We start from the raw sequence: 24,519 nt of genomic DNA, 5'->3' as shown, positions 1-24,519 counted from the left end.
ATCTCTTCTTATAAAGAAGTATGGGTTTAAATGTGAATTTTTGTAAAGAATTTATTTGATAATTGGGTGTGTCTTTAAAATTGTTAAATTAAAATTATAGAGAGAGAGAAATAGTTAGGCTGAGATTATTGACTTCGGTGTCGCACTGATTGTGTTGTGTGCCGCTGGTGCTGGTCCAATGAGCCAGAAAAGTAATAGGGCGGAATTGGAACAGACCAAACCTGCCAATCCCTCATATATATATATATATATGTATATATATCATCTACCTTCACATAATTATTATATGTTCCCCTTAAATGACCCAAACCCACCATTTATATACTTCAAATCTTCCAATTTTCAACCTACCCTTTCTGGGAATTTTAGCTCCCTACATAACGCCATCTCTCTTAATTTCAACTCTCAAACATTGAGCTCTCCTTTTCATTAAATAAAACACTTGTCTAATTATATCTCAATTATGAAAAGCCAAAATAATTCTTTTTTTTTAATATTGATTGCTACCGATATCAGTAGTACAATAATAACCCTCTTTTTTATTTTTTGGGAAAATAATAATACCCCCCCCCCCCCCCCTTCTCTTTAAATTGCCAAGAAAATACCCTATTTCTTAAAAAAGGCTAAAAACAAAGCAATGATAAAGTTGAAACACTTCAAATAGCATGGTTAATATTAAATATTATTTTAAATTACAGAATTTATTAAAATTTTTATCTATAAAAATAATTAAATTTAAGAAATATACAAAATTATACTCTAAATTATAATATATATATATATATATATATGATCTACATTTCTTCCTTTCTTTTTTGGTTTCAAACTTTTATAATATTCATGAAAGCAACAAATTAAGAATATAGGAAAGTGGAAAACACATGCAATGAAACAACATGGAAATTGGAAAAGTCTACTAATTTTCCCATACACTCGCATATATATAGCTTGCACTTTCCACCGAATCTAGAATTCTGAGCATTTATATATACGTACATACAATGTATATATATACACACACACACACACACAAACAGATAGATACATATCTGATCTACTCTGGAATCATAAATACATAAACTAAATCACCCACCACTAATCAAATAGACGGGCTGATGTGATTTTAGATCATAGTCATTGAGCTCATATTGAAACTGATGTGATTTGGTAAAAGTATTTCCTATGCACTGTGATTTACTTTTACAATTATTCGTATTATTCTGATCATAAATCAAAATTAATTATACAATTTACTTGTAGTTTATTTTGAGTCCATCCCCTTTGTCCTTCATATTCTGGAAACAGGTGCGAGACCAATTTCCATTAATTATAACCCTCGAACTTCACCAAAAATAAGGATTTGCTTTTTGTACTATTTATTTTTATTTAAATTACTTCATATTTTAATTTTACATTAAATTAGTTCTTCCACTTTTAGAAATTTTTTTATAATTAATTTACATGATATTTGACATAATATATAAAAAAAAAAAAATGTGAACTTCCGTCTCCTCTCAATGCAACACCGTCCTTTTGCTAGGGTTTCTCTTGGTTTCCTTTTTTGATGGGTACTTGTATTATTTTAGACTCAGGAGACGATGCTTTCCCATTTTGTACTCGCCTCTTCATGGCTCAACCTTAGTAAGAGGAGCATAAAAATCAATAGCTAATATGAAGACAAGCATGGAATGTAACTGTTTGAGGGGCTCTCTAAGGTCGAACACTTATTCCTACTCCCTTACTAGGACTCTAAATGGGGAAGCATAGAGCCATACGAGCAGCATGTGAGCGAGTGGGTTCAGGCCAAGGCGCACAATATCAAAATACAGCTTCTACTTTCTCTTACTACCATTCAGCCCAAGCTGAAGTGAATTGAAAATAGTAGAAGAAGAAGGGACATGTTTTTCGGAATTTAGTCATAATTGTAGATTTTTTATTTTTATTTTTATTTATAAATAAGTTAAGAACGGTCCAAATTAAAATAATTATCATATTAATAAAAAAAATATTATGTATAAATAAATTTAACACGTAAATTTAGGTTGATGGTGTAAATTTCTATTAATAAAAAATATAAAAATTGTTTTAACTCAAAATTAAGATATAAAATAATTTAATAAAAATAAAGACGGTAAACATCAAATCATTATTTAGCGATTAAACTTCTTACTAATATGATACGTATAAGCACAAAGACATATAGAGGGGGTGTGGCATTCTTGAAGGGTACAGGGACAGGTGACTTAATGGAGAGAGAAAATTGTTTTAACTTCCAAGTTGGTACGATATTGAACTAAATCATAATTAAATTAGTATTTATGTTGAGAAATTGTTCAATCACTACAAAGAAGCATCCAAATTAATGGGTTATGGGGATTCATTAAATTTGCATGCATACTTGTATATTAGTATAAGTAAAATTAACTTTTTTTTTTTTTTTTTTTATCTGAATTTAATTGTGTATCTTTATTTAAAAATTATTTTTGTTATATTATAATTAATACGTGTATATTTTTTCATTAATAAATATGTGAATTTATTTTATTTTTTTAAAAAAAATATATATATATGTAAAATTAAACCGGAATTCATTAATTGCAAATTGACTTGACTTCATACGTGTGATAATTTTATTATAACCTCAACGTATGTTGTAAATCTGTACAAATTCACTCAAAGGCAACACATGCATACGGTAGATCAGAAAAAAACCCACGAAATAATCAATTTCACACACAATTAAATTCTTATTCGTACAGATTGATTTTATTTTTTTTGAAATAGGAGGTTTGTGTAGATTAATGAATTAATCAATTAGGTAGTTTAGTAACTGGCAAGGTAGGGAAGTGGGTGGATGTGCGTATTGATTTAATTAAGTGGTCCAATTTTATTTTATTTTTCAAAGTACTGACCATAACCTTTCCAGCACATATGCCATCTATGTATTCATGTGCGGATGGTAACTATAAAATTAAATTCAGGATAAATTATGGTTATAACCCTAGTGAAAGAAATTATTAATATTAATAATAATAATAATAATAGAATCCCAGTATAATTACATACATAGAGATACCCCTTTATTTTACAACTAATTATAAAGTGAAGACTAGATGTAATTTAATTTGAACTTTATGCAAACTGCAGTGTCTTTGATTTTTTCATTAGGGTTTCTCCCTCAGAGCAATCTTTATTTTTTTTGGACAAAGAGTATTTGATTTTTTTTTTTTTTTTTTTTTTTAAATTTCTTTATGAACTCTCCAATCTGGTATATTTTCCAATTGATTTACTTGCCTTTTTGGATTAATTTTTCCTATCCTGCTACTAGCTTTTTCTTCTGGCTTTTGTTTCAGTGCCTCTAGGTTTTCAGGACATCGATAAGTTTTTTTTCATATATCTATGTAAGGCCTTGAAAGTGGCTAGCAATAATCTAACTTAAGGTACAACAAGTATACGTTTAATTTAACAAGTCCCGCAATTACAATTTTTGAGGTACCCAAGCAAAGCACCATAGAGACTTCTAAGCAACTTGAGTATTTTTTGGTTCGATACTCAAGTTGCATGCCAAAAGAGTTTTCAATTCTTTGATAGTGATGAAAAGCATGGAAATTTTGTGGAAGCCCAATTAGAAGTTTTTAAGGAAAGTGTGGACGTGCAATCTATTTTTGTTCATGTTCTCTAATGAGCATGACCTACAATGGGCGATGCTACGGTAATTCGTGCAACTAAGTCAAATAACTTTAGGTTAGTAATACAGAACTCAAAATCAACTAATATAATAAAAAAAAAAAAAAAAAAAAACTTTAACATACAATTTAACAAAACAACTTAATTCCTAAACAAATCATCTATGTTTAACCTACAATCAACTTATAATTGAGAACTAAGGTAATTGTAAACAAAAAATAAGAACTGATAAGACGTCACAAGATTATATCTCGATAAGTAGAACCTATTCTTTACTTAATAAGATAGTTGAAGAAACCTCCTCAAAGAGCACTCACAATAGCTAAAAGGTAAAGCTTGAAAATACTTTAAATTTATTAATTTGAATTGATTGATTACAATCAATGTCATGACCTTTTCATGGGAAAACATTAAGAGAATTAAAATATATATCAAATGGAACAATCTTGAAATCTATTAAATCTTTTTAAGAAAATAATAAAATAAGGACTTGTAAATTCAAATTAATTAAGACTCTTCACTTTTGGATAATTGTTGAATTCTTCAAGGATTGTGACGGCTTTGTCTTGAAGAATTATTCTTGGATTTAGACTCCATTATTTTACTAATTTTTAGTGTTGTAGATAACTTAAGATGCAACCAAGTTGAGGTAGACAATAACTCCTTTCCTTTGAGAAAATAAAGGACAATCGAGCATGAGGAAAAAATTGAGGAGAAAATCTATGAGAAAGTTAACGAGAAAATCTAGAAAAAAAATCTAGGAGATAAGTGATCTTAAAGAAAACGTGCCCGTTAGAGTCTGTACTTGTTGAATTGGATGCAAACACTCATTCAAGATGAGATTTAGAAAGAGATAAACCGGTTAGGATTCTTGAAAGATAAATCTTGTGAGTCCTTTTTGGATAAGGACACCTTATAAACGATTTGCATGAAGAGAATAAGAACGGAGAAAAATTTCCCATGTGAGAGAATTTTCTTCTCGTGTGGGACTCTCTTACATGCATGTATCTTAGCCATGTACCTTCCACGTAAGCTCCCATATCACTATGTGTAACGCCCTGTTTTTTTTTTTCCTTAACGGCGCAGTCTAAAATAATTTCATGACCAAATACGAAAGTTTCGTTCCAAATCAATCACACACATAGAAACCTTACCACAATCTATTATTCAAAATCAAGATAAACTTGCAACCCTACATATTCATCACAGTGAAATACAATCTCATATACTTTCAGCAAACACATTATCTATACTACTACTAATTTTTACATACTCTATTATGCCCATAAAAAGAATTCCTGCTCTGTTGTGCTATACACTAGGCTCGGAAACCAGCAACTCTGATCTCGGCTCTATCCCTACTTCATCTGTGAATGATAAAGAGTGAATACATATAACTCAATACAGTAAAAATTAAGTTACAAGTATCATATGTAACAACAGGAAACCCAGTATTTCTATATATACTCTATCTATACAACATAAGCCATACCTTAATACCACCCTGGGACTAAATAGGACTAACTTACCCCAGTAATTTAGTTATTATGCATATCAAGTGTGACCGTCTTCCAACGTCACCCCAACCGTACAAATATTCTCACCCGTCATCAATATCGGCGACCAACAATCAACTTCCTATCTCTCGACCCCTAACAGGCCACACACACACACAGATACAATTCTCTCCCGTCACCAATATCGGCGACGCAACCCTTTGCCTGTCGGGGTCTCCCGACCATCACCACTATCGGCGATCAACTTACTCTTTCTAGGTAGCGACAACCAATATCGGCGTCCCCCCAATGCTACCAACTCAAGAACAATATCATCCCATTGTCGCTTCACTATATTGTCCTGAAGCTCTGCTATACCTTTAACGTGTACACCGAACCTACACGCGTCTCCCCATAGGACACACACTAAAATTTAACACACACACACTAGAAATGTTCCCTCGCTAATTACTAAAGTTACAGCAACTATACCAACCTATATAAACTCACACCCGCACACCACACAACTACGTTAACCCACCTCTATCCCGATACCTCACACCCACGCCCTACAGGCCTCCCTTTCCTTCTCCCTAATTTCCAACATATACACACTCCACCCTTCCATGCCTACCTCTACCCACACCACACTGCACTTATTCTCTTACACGAATCTCCTCACGCACCGAACTCCTCCTTCTCCCTCCTCCCGCGGCCTACTCTAAGTATCCCATTCACAATCACGAACTCTCCTCTCTCTCGCGGACCTCACTCACACACTGCATTCCTTCTTCTCTCTCCTCCTGTGACCTACTCTAAGTATCTCGGCTCACAATCACACAATCACGAACTCTCATCTCTCTCACAGACCACTCACACACCGCATTCCTCCTTCTCTCTCCTCCCCTGGCCTCCTCCATGCACCCTGCTCATACTCACATAAAATCTCCTCACTCTCACGGATCTCACTCACTCACCGAACTTCTCGTTCACTCTCTCCTCCCACGGCCTCCTCCATGTACTTCCACTTATCTTACACAGAATCTCCTTACTCTTTCGCGGACCTCTCTCACTCACCGACTTCTTCACTCTCTCTCTTCCTACAGCCTCCTCGGTGAACATCCTTCACTCCTCCATGATTTCACCTACCATCCACACCTGCCTGTTCCCTGCATCGTAGTTTTATGCTCTATATCCCAAACATAACCTAGATTTCTCAACTTAAAGTCACAAATCCAAAGCCACACCATACCTATACGAGAACTTAAAGTTTACCATATCTCCCATCTCCATCTTCCTTCCTCCCGTGGCTCGCACCGTCATAGTTCTCTTTCTTTCTCTCTCTCTTCTCGTTTCTCTCCACTCCAACTCCTCTCTCTCTCTCTCTCGAACTTTCTCTTCCCCCCCCCTCGATCTCTCATCTCTGTTTTCCTTTTTTTTCTTTCCTCTTAACTTTCTTCTTCTTTTTTTTTTCTTTCCCTTCTCCTATTTATACCCCACCTGCCTCTTATCCTGCCCGTCCATCTCACCTCATCCCAACCATTCACTCCCTCTTCTTCAAATGACATCGTTTCCTCCTCCACTTCTCCAAACAATGCTGTTTCCTCCACCTCTTCACCAAACAACACTGTTCCCTCCAAACGACACCATTTCCTCCTCCTCTTCTCCAAATGACATCGTTTCATCCGCTTTTTTTGCAAAAGGTACCGTTTCACCTCTATAATCATCACTATATACACATATATACATACATATAAATATTTTTTTCTTTTTTTTTTATATCCAGTTACTACACTATGATCTCCCATATGGAATATTCCATGTAAATTTACTTTATGTCTTGGTTATGGGACCTCATGTAACTTAGTGTAAATTGCACTTCCTTTGCTCGTATTAGTAAGCAAATAATTTATTTACGGATGAGAATTTATATAGATGTAAGGATGTTGATAACTTGTGGTACAATGGTGTTAGTGAAGAGACGAGTTCTCTAGGTGCCTTTTAAGTATGAAAAGCTACCAAGTTTCTATTTTCATTATGGTTGTGTGGGCCACTTGATGAGATATTGTTGATGCATAAGGAAGGGGGAAAAAAGTCCATAGCGAGATTGTAATATCTTAAATCATTAAGGGTTGAAATGATGGGTTGAATAAGTGCAATAAAGAGAAAAGGTCGAGGAGATAACAAAGGCATTAGATCTGATAATCGAAATAAATAGTGGAAGATTAAATAACAGAATAACTACACAGGTAGAGCAAAAAATAGGACTCATTCATGAGGTGGCAAAAAATTAAATGAGGTCACTCTCTCTCAAACCATTATAGTTTTACAAGGTAAGGGCTTGTGGAGTAGGTAATCGTTTAAGGAGAAACAACAAGTGAGATTGAGAAAATGAAGAGCCTGATTTATATGATGGGCTTAAAAGGTTATTTTTTTGGAATTGTTAAAAGCTTAGGAGCTAATTCAAACACTAACCTTAGTGTTCCCATGTGATTAAAAGGCATCCAAATTCTCTCAGCTTAGGAAATGTGGCTTTTGTATCTTCGATAATGTAACATCATACACCTGAAGTGAATAAAAGGCATGTTGGGACCATAAAAAAAGAGGAATATAACATGGAACTAATGTATCTAGTCTTGATCAAAGAAGTCTGGAAACATAAAAAAAAATGGAGATAGATATTAATGTGGCAATACACGAAAACCTCACATATAGAGAGATCATGGTGAATGTTAGAGTTTAAGTGTTCATGTCTTTACCCTTCACTCACATGTATGAAAGAATAGAGAGTTGGTTCTAGAGCAAAAGTAAAAATTGAATACAGGGAAATAAGTAGGGTTCAGATGACACTGTGATTATGGTATTTATAATTAAAATGTATGTGACATGAAATACCAGTACCAGGCTCCTTGCTGCTCAAGATGTGAGTAACTTAAAAGTCAAGGGTAATGCTGATAAAAAATCTCAAAGGTGGAATGAATTTTTCCTCTAACCCATTGACTAACTCGTTCATTCACTTCTATAGCGACCAAGCAATAGTAACAATGATAAATCCCATTGTAATCACGTGAGAAATAGCCTTCTTATGAAGGTTCTGGCAATCCACCTGCCAAATAAAATAGAAAAAAAAACACATCAAAATCTTTATATCAATAAGCTCAAGGAGTATATGTTTGAATGTTAAACAATCACATAAGGCATTGATCTAAAATTTTGATAGCATGGACTTCGATCATCCTAGGTGAGTGGTAGTGTTTTGTTTCCTTATCTGAAAGGAGACTAACCATATAAAATGTTTAATTCTCTTAGGAATGGGAAGGGATCAAATGGTTTTTCTAACGTTATTTTGTTTATGATCTTCCTCATTACCCAACCACTTGTAAGCTATTTCCAAAGTCATTTTCTTTTTACTATACTAGTCCAATTGGCTCTCATCTGGGGTCACTATATTCCTAGAAAAACTTATTATGAGAAATATTATGACAAACTCTATAGGGGAAGAGGCCATAATCTCCACCTTTTTTAAATTGCCATCTGAGTTCACATATGAATCCAAGATCCTCTTAATTTGCTCAATAACTACCTGGGTCTGTCATATCCATTAAAGGATGGTCTTCTACCCTAATATCTTTATAAAACTAATTGTATGATTATCATCCACCTTCTACTTAATGCATAGTCTAATGAGTTGAATATATTTAAAAAGGTTTCACTAGGTCTAATAAATATGTTGAGGTTAAGTGATCATGTTAAAGGTATTTATATTAGTAAAATACTTCATTTTAAGGATTTCAGCCCACAAGTTCTTCCTTTTAATAATAAATTATCTAAACAAATTTTATGAAAAAGCCTTATTTAGAGCAACCATATCACAAATTCTTACTCCACCCATACTCTGGGTAGAGTACACGATATTCCACTTAATAATATACACCTTATATTTGTCAATTCTTCGCAACCAGATCAAGTCTCTAGTGAGTTTATTAAGTCACTTCTGAAACCACAGTCTGTATAGAGTAGGTCAAAATATTATAAATAAGAGATTGTGTTAATATGTATTTCTCTACCATAAAAAGGTGACGATTTGCTTGCGTGTATGTTCCTTCCTATTGGTCCGAGGTCTACAACATAATTAAATTTTTTTGTAATTAAGGTTAACTAAATTTTACAATTAAAATTATACAAAACACAATGGTTGTTACCAAAAACCCACCCCCTACTGATGAACGTTCTAAATTCCTGGGAGACTATGTGATGATGGTTGGGTTTCTTTGTTTCTTTACTATAATATAGTGGCTATAATCAAGATTCATATATTTAATTTTTGGTGCAACACAATGATGATGCTAATATTAATTCGGTAATATGATTTGCAACACTGCATGTGGAAATAAATTTTAAACTCAATTAATCCCTAATTTAAGTTGTAATTCATGTTTTTAATTAAGAATAATTAGTTAATACAAAAACTAAAACTTACGAAAATTATATAAAAATCAAAACTTGCCCCTAATTATCTAATTTATTGATTTAGGGACCAAATTAAATATGTAAATATCCAAAGTCCATCCAAAGCCTTGATTGCATTCTAGTACATTGTAAATTAAATTAATTATAAATATAATTTTTTAATTTTTTAATTTTAATTTACTGTAAAAATGAAAAAAATGTGATGGAAGATGAAATTAAAAATAATTTTGAAAAAAAGGGGTGAAAATTTAGATTTTGGGAGTATTTTTTAAAAAAAAATCAGAAATTTGGGGTCAAAATATAATTTTAAAAAGTTTTACCACGTAAGATGTCCGGTTAGTAGCCCCGACGAACCAAGACACGCTGCGTGGCAACAGACGCTGATGCAGTGCCATGCGGGAGGCCACACGGGCGATCCGCATACCCACGATCCAACGACCCAAATCTGTTCCCGTGCGCACGGACGGTTTGGATGTGTTTTCACCCCAAACGCGATCGGACGATCTGATCTAAACGCGATCAGACGGTCCAAATTAGATCACGATGAATAGTCCATATTAGATTGCAATGAACGGCCTAGATTAGATCACGATGAACGGCCTACATTCACTCTCTATTTAATCGCAATCAGATAGTCCAGATCAAACACGATGGACGGCCCAAATTAAATAAAAATGGATATAAATAACCCCATTCACACCAAACCCTAACCCTAGCCGCCAACCACCCTCAATAGAGAAGAAGACCCAGCCACTAGGAAGGAGAGCCGTCGCCACGCTGAAGCTACTTCCAACTGCCAAAAAAGATAAAAATTTCTCATTTTGCTAGGAATTCAATTTTAAACACCCTCATCACCAAATCAGAGCAAAAGGACCGGTTTATTGATCGAAAACTGCGTGCAAAATCCGGCGCCGACGCTGCGGGAAATTTCACAAAATGCCTCTGATGAGGCCCTTTCCGATTCCTGTTTAGCGTAATTTTTTGACCACTATGATCACCGTTTCCTTCTCTATAGGTTGACCGGAGCAAAACACTCAGTCGCAACGTGAGTCGGACGAGCCGCTGCATCGAAAGCCCCGCCGTCAGTGAGTTTCAATTTTTTTGACCAACCAAGGCCCCTTAACATGTTTTCTCGTAGGGATTGATGCAAAATTGACCGAATTAAGCTGAAAATGGCCAAAAATAGTTTACCCAAGGTGGTCCATCGTTGCCGGTGCACGGATAAGCCGTCGTGCTGGAATTTCAGAATTGGCCAAAATTGGACTCTGAGGCTGATTTTGGATTTTTTTGGGACATTTATAGGTACTTATAGTGCATTTTAATTTTCGAAGAAAAATTCAGGGAACCCGAAGACCACCAGTAGGCACAGTCAACAGTTTAGCCTTTCGGATATCAAATTGAGTAAGAATCCATCACCCTATCCTCTGTTATGGAATTGAAATTTAATTTTAAATAAGATGGTATTTTGTAAAACTTAAAAAAATATCTATAATTAATTGCGGGTTACTAATGGAGTCACAACCGAAAATTATTCTCCGTTAATTTCTGTTAATTTATTTTGCAGTTTAAATGCATGATAGTATCTGATTTATCGATTTTATAGTTTGAATGCATGTATTCCTGCCTTACATGACTATTGTTAAATTAAAAAATCAAGATATGATTGCATTCCCTGAGCTACACTAGCTCATACCGGACGAGATATTGAGACTTGGTAATTTGGCGCTCATACAGGATGGGGTATGGAGACTGTCCGTTTTATCCTCATACCGGACGGGGTATTGAGGTTTAGTGATTTGTTGCTCATACTGGACGGGGTATTAGGACGGCCCTTTAATTGAGAATGTTGAAGGAAAAGGCTCATGCGTAGCAGGGATATTTCTATAAACTCTCATGGATACCAGTAGGCCGATAAAAGAAAAGGTTATTGTTTGATTTATTGAACATAGATTTATAATGTGTGTCTGTTACCAATTGCATATGGAATCATGATAATTGCTATATTATTGTGTCTATAGGTTGCTTTTATAAATCTCACTATGGTAAGTGGATGGTAAATGATTTTATTATTAATAAATGTATTTGTTTAATTAAGTGCTCTATTAGTTGTTTTGATTTTCTACAAATCTTCATTTTTGCATCGATGAGTAGCGTGATATTCTTACTGAACTAGTGTAGCTCATTCCTTATTTAACCATTTCAGATCAAGAAGATCAGGATTCAAAACCCGATCCATAAGAGGATTGCGAGTAGCATACCAGTTTTATTTATTTTCTATTTATTTTCTTATTTTTTTCGTATTTTCTTCAAAATGTTAATTCCTGTAACACTATTTAGGACGTTAAGTTTATGTATGAGGAATGTAAATCTTATTTATTTATTTCGCTTCTGCACTTATGTTATAATTTATTTATTTGGACATTTTGGGGTCATTACATACATAACGATAAATAATTCGTGGAAATATCTTGCAAAATAAATCCTTAAGGTTCAATAACAAATTACATTCCTTGCATACTTATTTAGAAGTATTCAATATCCGTGAAGTGTACCTAAAACTCAAAAAAAAAACTTCCATAAAGGAAATTAAATAACCTTAAGTACTGTTTGAAGTAAAATAAACTGAAAGGAAACAATCTTCTAGCAAGTCTCTTATTGTTCGGAAGCGAGATCTTGAATATATTGATCTGAAAAGATTAAATGATAAATTAGGTGAGTTATGCTAGCTCCGTAAGAATACAAGAACTAACAACGTAATAGCTCACCCAAAGCATTGTAGAAAATGAGAAAATAACTTATTGATCATTTATTTCATTGAAAATCTTTTTTGTTTTTCTTTTTTTAAAAAAAACTAAAAACAATTTGTCATGATTTCATGCCCTATTTCCCTTAACTCTAAACTGCTAACTTAGAGTTTCCATCATCTCATGTTCATTATGAATCACAACTAGTATCGAAATAAATCAAACTCATGTTCAACCACACCCATTCAGTTTATGAATGCATCAAACTCATTTTAAGGACACGTCTCATTATCAATAGTAATGCTAACAAATCATAGCTCAATCCACGTCTAGGTACAACATACTTACCAAAACAATCACATTCTTTCGTAGCAGAATTAAGTTATTCATTCTTACATTTCATCACACAATACCCTTCATACTAATGTCATTAGTGATCCATAGGGATCTCTGCTACATGTGGATACTCCAAATGATTTTGTACAAAATATCATGCATCCTCACCCCTCAACATAGGTGAGCGCCATAAACATCGGTCGTTCTCATATGTCAACCTATATGAGCCCTATAACATCGGTCATCCTCACCCTTCAACATAGTATGAATGCCATAAATGTTCGTCGTATCCACAGTAGGGTTCACCCTACATAACCATCGTTTTCACCAATTCGCATACATTTGTATTATCAAATTCATTTCCTTTAGAATACTTTATTATGCATGCATATTTCCATACAGCCCATACATATTACGTGCATCTATCGCTTCCTAATACCCAATGGGCTATGTTAACATCCCACACATGCACATACACATGAATATATACCACACGTTTATGATCATATCAAACAAGCATTCTTATATGCAAATAATTGTCTAGTCACTTTCTTGCCATTATTAATTTTCATGTGTTAAATAATGAACTAATTACCCACATATATACAAATACATATTCATACGTAGTAAGATAATATGTAGTATTATATATATATATATATTGATGTGTGTACTTACTGTTGATATATACACCTATTCACACATCTTGTACACAAAATTACAGTAAGTTAATACACACTTACCGACCTATGCACATACCTTATTCACTCAAACAACTATGAATGGTTAAAGTTTAAATATCCCTCTCTGATTAATCACAATCGTTCGATCGAGTCCACATTGTGTGATGGAGGTCATCTCATCGTGAATCATTAAGGGTATTTCTATCATTCACCTCGTGTGTGTCCTTAGCGATTCGATTAGCCCACCCTTCAAATATGGGTCACCCAACAAGTGGGCCGTCAGATTGCGTGGTGATTAAATCAGGATCATTCATTTGGGTTTAGGCGGGAACATGTTGAGGGTCATTCAATTGCGCAAGCAATGACATGGACTGTCCAATCCCAAGGCATGTGGATGGCCAAAATGCACCCTATGCATTAGACCCCCCTACTAGTATGGGTGCCACGTAGCGTGGCCCGATTGGCTAGTGTGCCACGTGGGTTATCCACGTGGCTTATTTCTCATAATTTGCATAGTGGCCCCTATTTGCTTAAAATCCTTTCAAACAAGTCTGTTTTAATTGTAGAATAACCCCAATCTCGTAATTTCATTTTCAAAAGGGTCAAAATTTACCCATTTTGATTATTTTGTATTTTGGCAAATTTAAATCTTTAATTTGAACCGATTCATGTAATTTGAAAATATAAAATACATTAAAATAAACACTTAATCTTTATATAAAAATGAAATTAAATTCTTTTAAAATTATGGATATTATAGAATAAATATAAATTAATTTAGGGCCCTTTCTAATTTTAACGATTGATTCAGGGGCTTAAATGAAAAGAAAATTTAATTTTATAGCCAATGTGCAATTTTCGGAACACGTACCACACCAGCAAGTGATGTGGTCGTGAACCAATCACAGGGAGCCGCATAGTGTCTAGTCTGCACACTTGGTCAGCCACGGGGGCACCCACGATAAGCATATCAGACGACCCTGTGCCTTTTAAGCAAATCTAATGGTGAGATTGCTGCCAATCAGATCCAACATTGCATAGGCGTGCAAAGGAGAATGATGGTGATCCAACGACTCACAGACAAGATGCCGATCAAATGGCCTGCATGCGTTCCAAAGATATCCAACAGTCATGCGCACTGACAGTCTAAATTTGAGGGATCACGATCTAATGGCTGAAAGTGTGCAACGAAAAAATTATATTTTTGCTAGTAATAAGGTCGCATCTAATGGACAGCTCGTAGCCATACGTGTCATAATCGTGCAGTCTAGATTCATTGCTGAAACATATTTAAACTGATCCCTACCCCCAATCAGCAAAAGGTGTTGGAAGAAGAAGAGAAAGATGAGAGAGAAAAGAAAACTAAGAGAGAGAGAGAGGGTTGGGAACCACCATTCGTGGTGGAAAGAAGAGAGAAAATAGATGAAAAAAGGGGGGATCATGCCGAAAAGAGAGGAACTGTGAAAGAGGAGGCGATATGCGACCACTTGAGGCCGAAAATCATGGAAATCCGATGGGTTTTTGGGCGACCCGACCTCCTTCGGCGTGATTAAACTGAGACCTTCATGAGTGATTTTTTAGAGTTTTTTCTTCTCATTTTAATCAAGTAAAATTATCTAGAGATAGGTTGCATCTAATGGAGAACTTTAAAATCCAAATTAAACTAAAACTGAGCTTTGTATGCAGGAAAAATCACATGAAAAATCACATGAAAGTCACAGGTTTGTCATTAACGTGATAAGAAATTTTTCTTTGTAGGTTTTTTCCTCAACTTTGGGGATGTTTTCGAAGCTTGATATGTTTCTTATACACTCCAAAATTATAAGTATAATTAATAGGTAACCTGAAAATTTTATAGCATCGGTTTTTAACGAATTTTTTCAACTGTGGATAGATTTATAAACATGGGAAGAGCTGTTCGTGAATTAGTCATAAAAAGTAGTTCTGAACCGCAGTTGAAATCGCCAGGAAAGGTCCATAATTAGTTTATTTAGGTGGTTTTTCATTTAAATTAATTTCCATTTACTTGATTTAATGTATGATTGCATGATTGCTAAAATTTCTATGTTAGGAATGTAAATTGTGTTGGAAAAATTTGGGAATATAAAAGAATTTAGATGGAAAGAAAGAAAGAAAAGTTGTAGGTGAAAATTATTGAACTAGACTATTGGAAGTAAAATCAGAAATAAAATGCATTAAATTATAAGTAAGACAACAAAAAAATATAAATAATAATAAAATAATAATTAATATATATAGTTAAACATGCAAATAAAAAATTGAAATTTATAACTATAATAATATAAAATAATGATAATAATAATAATAATAGAGAATAGTAAAAATAATAATAATAAATTCACAAATAATTATCAAAAACCAAATAAAAGAAAATTAACATTAACAATTTAGTCTGTTTATAGCCTTATTAAAAATAGGAAGACTTGATTAAAAGGAGAAAAGGGTAGTGATGGGTAGAAATTCAAATTTGTAAAATAAAAGAAAATAGAATATCAATCTTAACTAGAAGGAAGAAAAAGAAAACAATAAAATGATTGAAAGAAGCGAAAACTTATAGATAACTCATTTAAGATTGATATAACTGAAATTAGCAATGTGGTGAATCATATCCTTGGGTGGATGAAAGTCCTTCCAAATGTGGTTGGGAAGTGTGTTTTGTTTTGGGTCATCTGACGATGGATTGTTGTGATCAATTTACATGTTTTATTTATGTCTTCCCTTGTGATAGTGGAAATCTTGATCCCACAATAGTATCAATTGGATAATGGATGTATTCATCTAATATCACATAAAAACTCCAAAATTTTAATAAATCGAAACAAATAAATAGAGTTAAGGTAAATCTAGAATCAAGGATACCATTGAGGGGTTACAAATATCTCGATTTAGCCATGAATTTGAGAAATTCTAGCTGTGAATATGACGGATAAAATATGTCTTAAGTGAAAACTAAGGGATAAAATGAATTTATGGAGATTTTTTAGGGATAAGATGAATCTATGGGGATTTTGAGGGAAAATGAGGGGGATTGTGAGGGATAAAACGTGACCTAGGGGGATTTTGGGGCATATATTAGACTTATTTCAATGGATAAACTTAAACTTAGGGATATTATGAGGGATAGATGGAAGTTAGGGGGATAATGAGGGATAAATTAGAAGCACTGAATCTCTATACACTTCATAATTTTCAAAAAAAAAAAAGAAAAAAAAGTTTTACATTTATAATTTGATTGTTTGTCTGTATGCCGTATGCATATAGTGTTATTTATTTCTTATACTTACTGAGTGCGTAGAAAGTTCATTTCATTCAATTTTATCAATTTTCAGATCAAGATGATCCAGTTTTGGATAAGAAGGATCCAACCCCTTAATCGGATAAAAAAAAAAACTATATAAGCACATGTGACGAAAATTTATATTTTATAACAGAAAAAGTATTTATTTTGTTTTAACTCTATCTTACTAACCTAATGTATTGTAAATAGTGTTACAATATGGTGAAGGGATAGGTGGTGTATGTTTTGAATCTATAAATGCTTTGTTTATTGTATTTTCATTACTTAATTGGTGATTTGACAACTATAATCCCTCCAAGAGAGAGCAATGAATTCACACTATTTACTGTATCTTGATTATCATAATTTTAATTTGGATTTATAATAAAGTTATATCAATTTAGTTATGGTATAAAAAATTAATTTTATAAACGTAATAATCTTATACATTATCTAAATGTATCTATTATATTATATAATATATATATATATATCTTAATCAGCAAATAAAAGGTTTTTAATCGCTGCTATCTCTATGTAAACAAATTAAATTAAGTTTTATTATTTTTAGAAAAAAAAAACTATAAAATTAAAAAGATATATATTTGATTTTATATATGATTAACGAGAAATGGCTATTTGTCTTTAGCAATTAATTATTCTATTATTAAATACTTTGAACATAACATTTTATATTATCTTGAAAGTATAATTTATAATTTAAAATTGTTTTTACCTTAGTAAGACTTAATCTATACTCTTCAAGAAATTATTATTATTTATGTTTTAACTGTTAAATATTATTTATTTTTTTTAATAAAATTACAATATTATCTTCAAACTAATAGCACTTAGTATAATTAGGTCAAAAATTCAGAGACCTCTTGTAAATTATACTAGTAAAAATGTCTTCAAGAAAATGAAAATGTTTTAAACATTTAGAATATGTTTGAGATCAATATTGGACTATTTTTTTTGACTTTCCATTTAAAATCATGCAAGAATGAAATAATAATAATTTTTTGAGGAATTCAAATTTTATTCATTCCAGTGGAGTTAAAACTTTTGGTCTCTCATAATTAAAAAATAAACCAAACAAATGAAACAAGGAAATAATATATATTCGCAAAAATTCTCATAAAAAATTTGAGAAACTACGTAACTATGTGCAATTGTTTTTTATCAAGTATGTAAATGTCTTGACAAAAAGTAAAAATTATAATTTATTCAAAAACTATGTTGACATATTTACGATTACTTTAAAAAGAATGTTGATATATTTATGAAATTAATCCAATACTGTTGATGCTTCACTTGAGATTCCCTAATAAATTTTGATTAAGGATGCATATCGACTGAACTAAACTAAAACTGAATAGAAATAATTTTTCAAATCGAACATTAAATTGATATAACTTTGGTTGACACCGGACTAGACTGAAAATTTTCTGTTCAATATGATCTTAAATAGAAGTATATCTTATAAAAAGTATTATTTATATATTTTAATATTTTAATTTTAAAAATAAAAAAACATATATATATTATTTATATATTAATGTTTTAACATTTAAATTGCATAATATATACAAGACAGATATATATTATTTATATATTTTAGTTTTAACATTAAGAAAATAATCAATCCATATTGGACTAGAAAGAAATTTTCAATATGAAAATTTTTTAAGCATGGTCTAGATCGAACTTACTAGTCTGTGTAACGACCCCGAAAATTCCAAAAGTGATAAATTATAAATTTAGTGCGGAAGCGAAATAATAAATTAGGATTTACATTTCTTACACAATAACTAAAAGTACCAAATAACTAAAGAAATAAATTAAAAGTAAACAAACTGAACGTCATACTCGCAACCCTCTTGTGGATCGGACTCTGGATCCCGATCCTCTTGATCTAAAATGGTTAATTGAAAGAGTGAGTTATACTAACCCAGTAAGAATTTCACGCTACTCACCGACACAGAAATGGAGCTTCTTGATTTAAGTAAATTTGTTTGTCATAAATAAAATCATTTACCACATACTTACCGTAGCGATATTACCAAAAACAACCTATAGAGTCAACAATATAACACATATCATAATTTCATATACGATCAGTCGGAACAACAACATTCCTTTTTATCAGTTTACTGGTATCCATGGGGGTCCATAGGGATGTCCCCACTACGCGTGAACCCTCTTTTTTACATTTTAAAATTAACAAGCCGTCACCATATCTAGTCCAATATGAGTGCCAAAAGATACAATCTCTTAATACCACGTCCGGTATGAGGCTAAAACAAGCCATCCCCATACCCTATCTGGTATGAGGCAATGTTCACAGTAGGGTTCCCTATGTACCCGGTCCATCCACCATCTTCCAAGATATCCAGTAAAGCTGTCATTTCATTCATTCACTTAATCAAACAATTTCCCTTTTTCTTTTAATTTCCAGTTTCCCAATTCAACATAGTCGCACAAAACAAGCAAAACATGCATCAAAGAAATACAATTGCATCATCATACCAATTTCAGTGTATTATCATGCACTCAAAAATTATAAAATCAGGCAATCAGTTAAACATAACAAACAATAGTAAATAACCGGTTCCGGCTCCATTAGTAACTTGTAATTAATTATGAATGTTTTCTAATTTTCACAAAATGTCATATTATTTAAAATTAAACTTCAATTCCATAACAAGGAATAAGGTGACGGATTCTTACTCAAATTGATGTCTGAAATGCTAAACTTTTGACTGCGTCTATTGATAGTCCCCGGGTTCCTTGAATTTTTCTTCAGAAATTAAAACGCGCTTCAAGTATATAGAAATATATCAAAAAATCCAAAATCAGCATTAGGAACCTTTTTGGCCAATTTTCAGATTCTGGCATGGCAGCACCGCTGTGCTCTGGCAACGGCACTGCCGTCTGCGGCAACAATTTGCCTCGGGTTGGCTGTTTTCGATTGTTTTTGACCAAATTCGGCCGGTTTTGTATCAATCCCTACAAGAAAACATGTTAAAAAACCTCGGTTGGTCGAAAAAAGTCAAAAAACTAAAACTTACCGGCAGTGGGGTTCTCCAGTGCGGCAGCTCCGCCGGCTCACCTCGCGGTTGGGTATTTTTGTAACACCCAAATAAAAAAATAAAAATTTTATTTATTTATTTTTATTTATTATTTATTTATTTGATTTTTTATTTAACTTAATTTAATTTAATTCAATGAAAATATAAATAATAAAAATAATAAAATTTGGTAAAAATATTATTTGGACTTAATTGAAATTGATTTTGGAAAAAATGGGTGAAATTTTGGATTCTGTGAGAGTTTTTGAAAAGAAAATCGAAAATCGGGGGGTCAAAACGCAATTTAGAAAAGTTGTGCCACGTCAGCACCACGTCAGCAGCCACGTCAGCGGCCCGGTCAGCAGCCACGACCAACCAGAACGCACCGCGTGGCAAGGCAACACTGACCAGGGAACGGGCCACGTGGGCGATCCGCGTGCGCGCGATCGGACGGCCCGGATCCGTTCCCCCGCACACGGACGGCCCAGATCAAACGTGCGCACGGACGTCCCAGATCCAAGCGCACGGAAGGCCCAGATTCAATCAGGCACGGACGGCCCAGATTGCATCACGATTGGATGGTCCAGATTCAATCTTGATGGACGGTCAAGATTAAAAGGCAAAGGGTATAAATACCCCCACCCACACCTGACCAAAGAAACCCTAGCCACCAGTGCTCGCCGGAGAAGAAGAACCAGACGCCGGAGGAGCCGGCCACCGCCACCCGCCGCCGCACCGGGGAAGTTTCCGACCGTCGATCAAGGTAATTTTTCTCCCCCTTGCTCGTTTTTCGACGTTGAGTCCGCCTATGGCCAAACCGGAGCCAAACATCAAAACGCGACTCACGCCGGAGGAGCTGCCGCACCCGAGAGCACTGCCGCCGGTAAGTTTTAGTTTTTCGTGATTTTTTGGCCCACCGAGGGCCCTAGAGTTGTCCTATCACAGGGACCAATACAAGCGTAGCCGAATTCGGCCGAAAACGGCCAACCCGGGGCGAATCGCCGCCGCAAACGGCGGCGCCGTCGCCGGAGCACAGCGGAGCCGCCGTGCTGGAATTGCGATATTGGCCGAAAGGGGCCCTAGGTCTAATTTGGGATTTTTTGGGACACATGCAGGTACCAGTAGTGTGTTTCAGTTCCCCAGAAAAAATTCAGAAAAAATTAGGGACAGCCTGTAGGCGCACTGTAGAGCCGTATTCAGACCCCGAAACAAGTAAGGACCCCTCACCCTATTTCCTATCCCGGTATTAAAGCTAAATAAATAATTAAACTGTACTGTGTGACTTTATAGATGTATAATTGATTTAGGTTGCCAATGGAGCCCGAGTCTGATACTGTGTATGTCTATTATTGTTTGATTTAATTTCCAGTATTAAATGCAGTATGATGGTTGATGTAATTATATTATGGTCCCGTATGCATGAATCATGGTTTCCTTATTATGGTCGGTATTATGCTTAACCCGATACTGTGTTGTCTTGTTTGGTGTCCATTACTGGTTTACATGTTGTGTGTGTTTGGTTGATTGAAATCAATAAAAATATCAAAAAGGTTATGTGAATTGATAGTGAATAATGTGGACAGCTTGACTAGATATCCTGGGAGATGGTGGACGGACCGGGTCCGTAGGGAACCCTATTGGGAACGTGGTCTCTCATACCGGACGGGGTATGAGAACGGCCCGTTTCACCCTCATACTAGACGGGGTATTGAGGTTCATGGTTTTGGTGCCCATACCGGACGGGGTATGGGGACGGCTCTGGAATCAGGTTATAAATGTTAAGGGTTCACGGGTAGCGGGACCCCTATGGATCCCCATGGATACTAGTAGGCTAGTAAATGAGGAAAATATGTTATTCAATGATTGAAATGCAAATGCGTTGTAAGTATTATGTTATACAGTTCATATGATTTCATGATGATGATAATGTCATTGCTTTCATATGTTGTTTTATGGATCTCATCAAGGAAAGTGTACAGTAAAGGTTTTTATGTTAATAAACGAGTTTATTATAAATTATGCTCCATTAATCTTTTTGTATTTTCTACCCACCTTTACTTCCGTGGCGGTGAGATAGTGTGATGTCTTTACTGGGCTGGTGTAACTCATTCCTTATTTAACTATTTCAGATCAGGAAGACGTTGTTCCCGAGCCCGTTCCGCAGGAAGACGGCGAAGGGGACCCCTAAAGACTCCGTAGTTATATTTATAGTTCTTATTTTTGAGTATCTCTTTTAGTTAGTTTGTTCTTTTACATTTTGAGCACGTTTTTGGTTTTAGTGTAAGGGATGTTAATCAAAATTTTTATTACGCTTCCGCATTTGACATTTTTAATACACATATTTCATTCTAAATTTCCGAGGCCGTTACAGTTTTACTTCGATCAACCTGTAGAGAAGGAAACGCTGATTACAATGGTGGAAAAATTATACAGAACGGGAATCGAAAAAGGTTTCATCAGAGGCAATTTTTACATTTTTCTACGGTGGTGCCACCGGACTTTGCCTGTAGTTTCTGACCAATCCGTCAGTTTTTTTGCTTCGATTTGGCCATGGGGGTGTTTAAAATTGAATTTCTAGCAAAAGAAAAAAATTTTGCTTCTTTTTGCAGTCGGAAGTGGCTCCGGTACGGCGTCGGCGGTCGACTTCCTTCCCGGCGGCTGGGTCTTCTTCTCCCACCGGGAGGGGGGGAGGGTTTGGCGGCTAGGGTTAGGGTTTGGTGTGAAGAGGATTATTTATATCCGTCCCTTTCTGAGATAGACCATCTGATCACGATTAAATAAGAAGTGAATATGGACTGTTTATCGTGATCTGATCTGGACCGTCTTATCGCGTTTAAATAAGAAGTAGATCTGGACCATTCATCGCATTTAAATCTGACCATCTGATCGCATATGGGGAGAGAACGGATCTGGGCCATCCGTGCACGTGGGAGCGAATCTGGACTGTTCGATCATGAGCACGCGGATCGCTAACGAGGCCTCCTGTGTGGCACCGCGTCAGTGTAGCTTGTCATGCGACGCACTCCAGTTCGTTGGGGCTGCTGACTGTACGTTCTATGTGGTGTACTTTTTTTAAATTTTTTTTTTACCCTCAGTTTTCGATTTTTCTTTCAAAAACATCTCCATAACCCAAATTTTTACCATTTTTTCCCAAAATTATTTTCAATTTCATACTTCATTTAATTTTCTTCATTTTTACCTTAAATAAAAATTAAAAAAATTTTGAAAGTTATTTTTATTAATTAATTTTAACTACAATTAAAATTAATTAGGGCATTACAGTCTGATTCAATTTTCTAGTCCATATAAGATAATGTTCACTCCTAATCATGATCCACTTGTTCTATTTTGTTAAAGATAATATGTAAATGTTCTATTAAATGGGTGTATATCTCAAAAGTCTTTACATTATTCAAATGTGTTTAAATCTTTATACTAAGTCTTTTATGGAAAAAGAATTTGTACTTTCATAAATTATTATCAATAATGATATGTCTAATACTGTTAAACAAATATTTAAATTGATAATAATATGATACCTAAACATCAAATTCTAAAAGCATACGTACTTCAGAAGCTCATGTCCTAGTTACAATAATTGAAATTGGTTCATGTAGTATTTTGTACTGAAATGAAACATGTACTTTCAATTTTTTTTAAAAATAAACCCTTATCACAAACGATTGATGTTTACACGGACAACAATGTAATCACTTGGAAATCAAATTCTAAATTAGCATTTAAAGTGGGAGATAAGTGTATGCTACATTGACCAATATAATTATACACACACACACACATATGTTTTATACAAATTTTACATATATATATATTTATATTAGTTAAATTATAAGTTAAGTATAAATAATAGTACAAAAATATTTATATATACGTACACATTACCCTTAAAAAATTTTGACCACCATCATCTCAACCTCCTCTCATTTATCCAATGGCCATGACCCTTCGAGGAAGCCAAGTTGGATAAGCCTTTGTATATGTAGTGTTTTTTTTTTCCTTTTTATATCATTGATGATGACATTTATAAGCTTTTATCAAGCAAGCATATTTACAAGTGTTAAAAATTAAAAAAATGAGAAAAAAAATTAAAAATGACAAATAATGCAAAAATTAGGGGAGAATCAAAAAGTAGGAAAATGACTGGTGATATCAAACCGTGGTTCAATCTTTTGTTTTTCTTGTGATACACTAGTTGTTTGAGTGGTTCATCCTTGTATCATCCAATAGTAAAGGAAACAAACATGTACTTGGTTTCTTCTACCTCATATCATTCATTTAGTTGTTGTAACTTGTAGAGATTAAGACGTCTAGTGTATGTTAAACTCAACTTATCAAAAAGTGTAGTATTAGCAATATTGATACAACTACTTCAATCAATCATTAGACTATATATATTCTTGTTCAAAAACAATGAGTATAGAAGTTGTTTTTCTTATCTTCCCTTTGATTGACTGGTCTTTCCTCTAATACATCACAAGAATCAACCTCTTCCACTTGGATTCGAATTTTTGCTCTTGATGAATTATGAGTTCTTTGCCTTACTTCCACAAGATTAGTTCTAAAATCTCTCGTTGTTCTATTAAGGTTTGTAAGCTCTCTTTGGATAGCTTCCATATAGAACTTCATATCAAACTAACATTTTTTGCATTATCTTGAGATATCATAAAACCTACAAGAAAAGGTTATAAAGAAAATAATTCTACCTAACACTCC

The sequence above is a fragment of the Carica papaya genome, chromosome 5 (assembly GCF_054855325.1).
Source record: "Carica papaya isolate Zhongbai chromosome 5, ASM5485532v1, whole genome shotgun sequence".
Classification (NCBI taxonomy): domain Eukaryota; kingdom Viridiplantae; phylum Streptophyta; class Magnoliopsida; order Brassicales; family Caricaceae; genus Carica; species Carica papaya.
Note: the sequence above shows the minus strand (reverse complement) of the source record.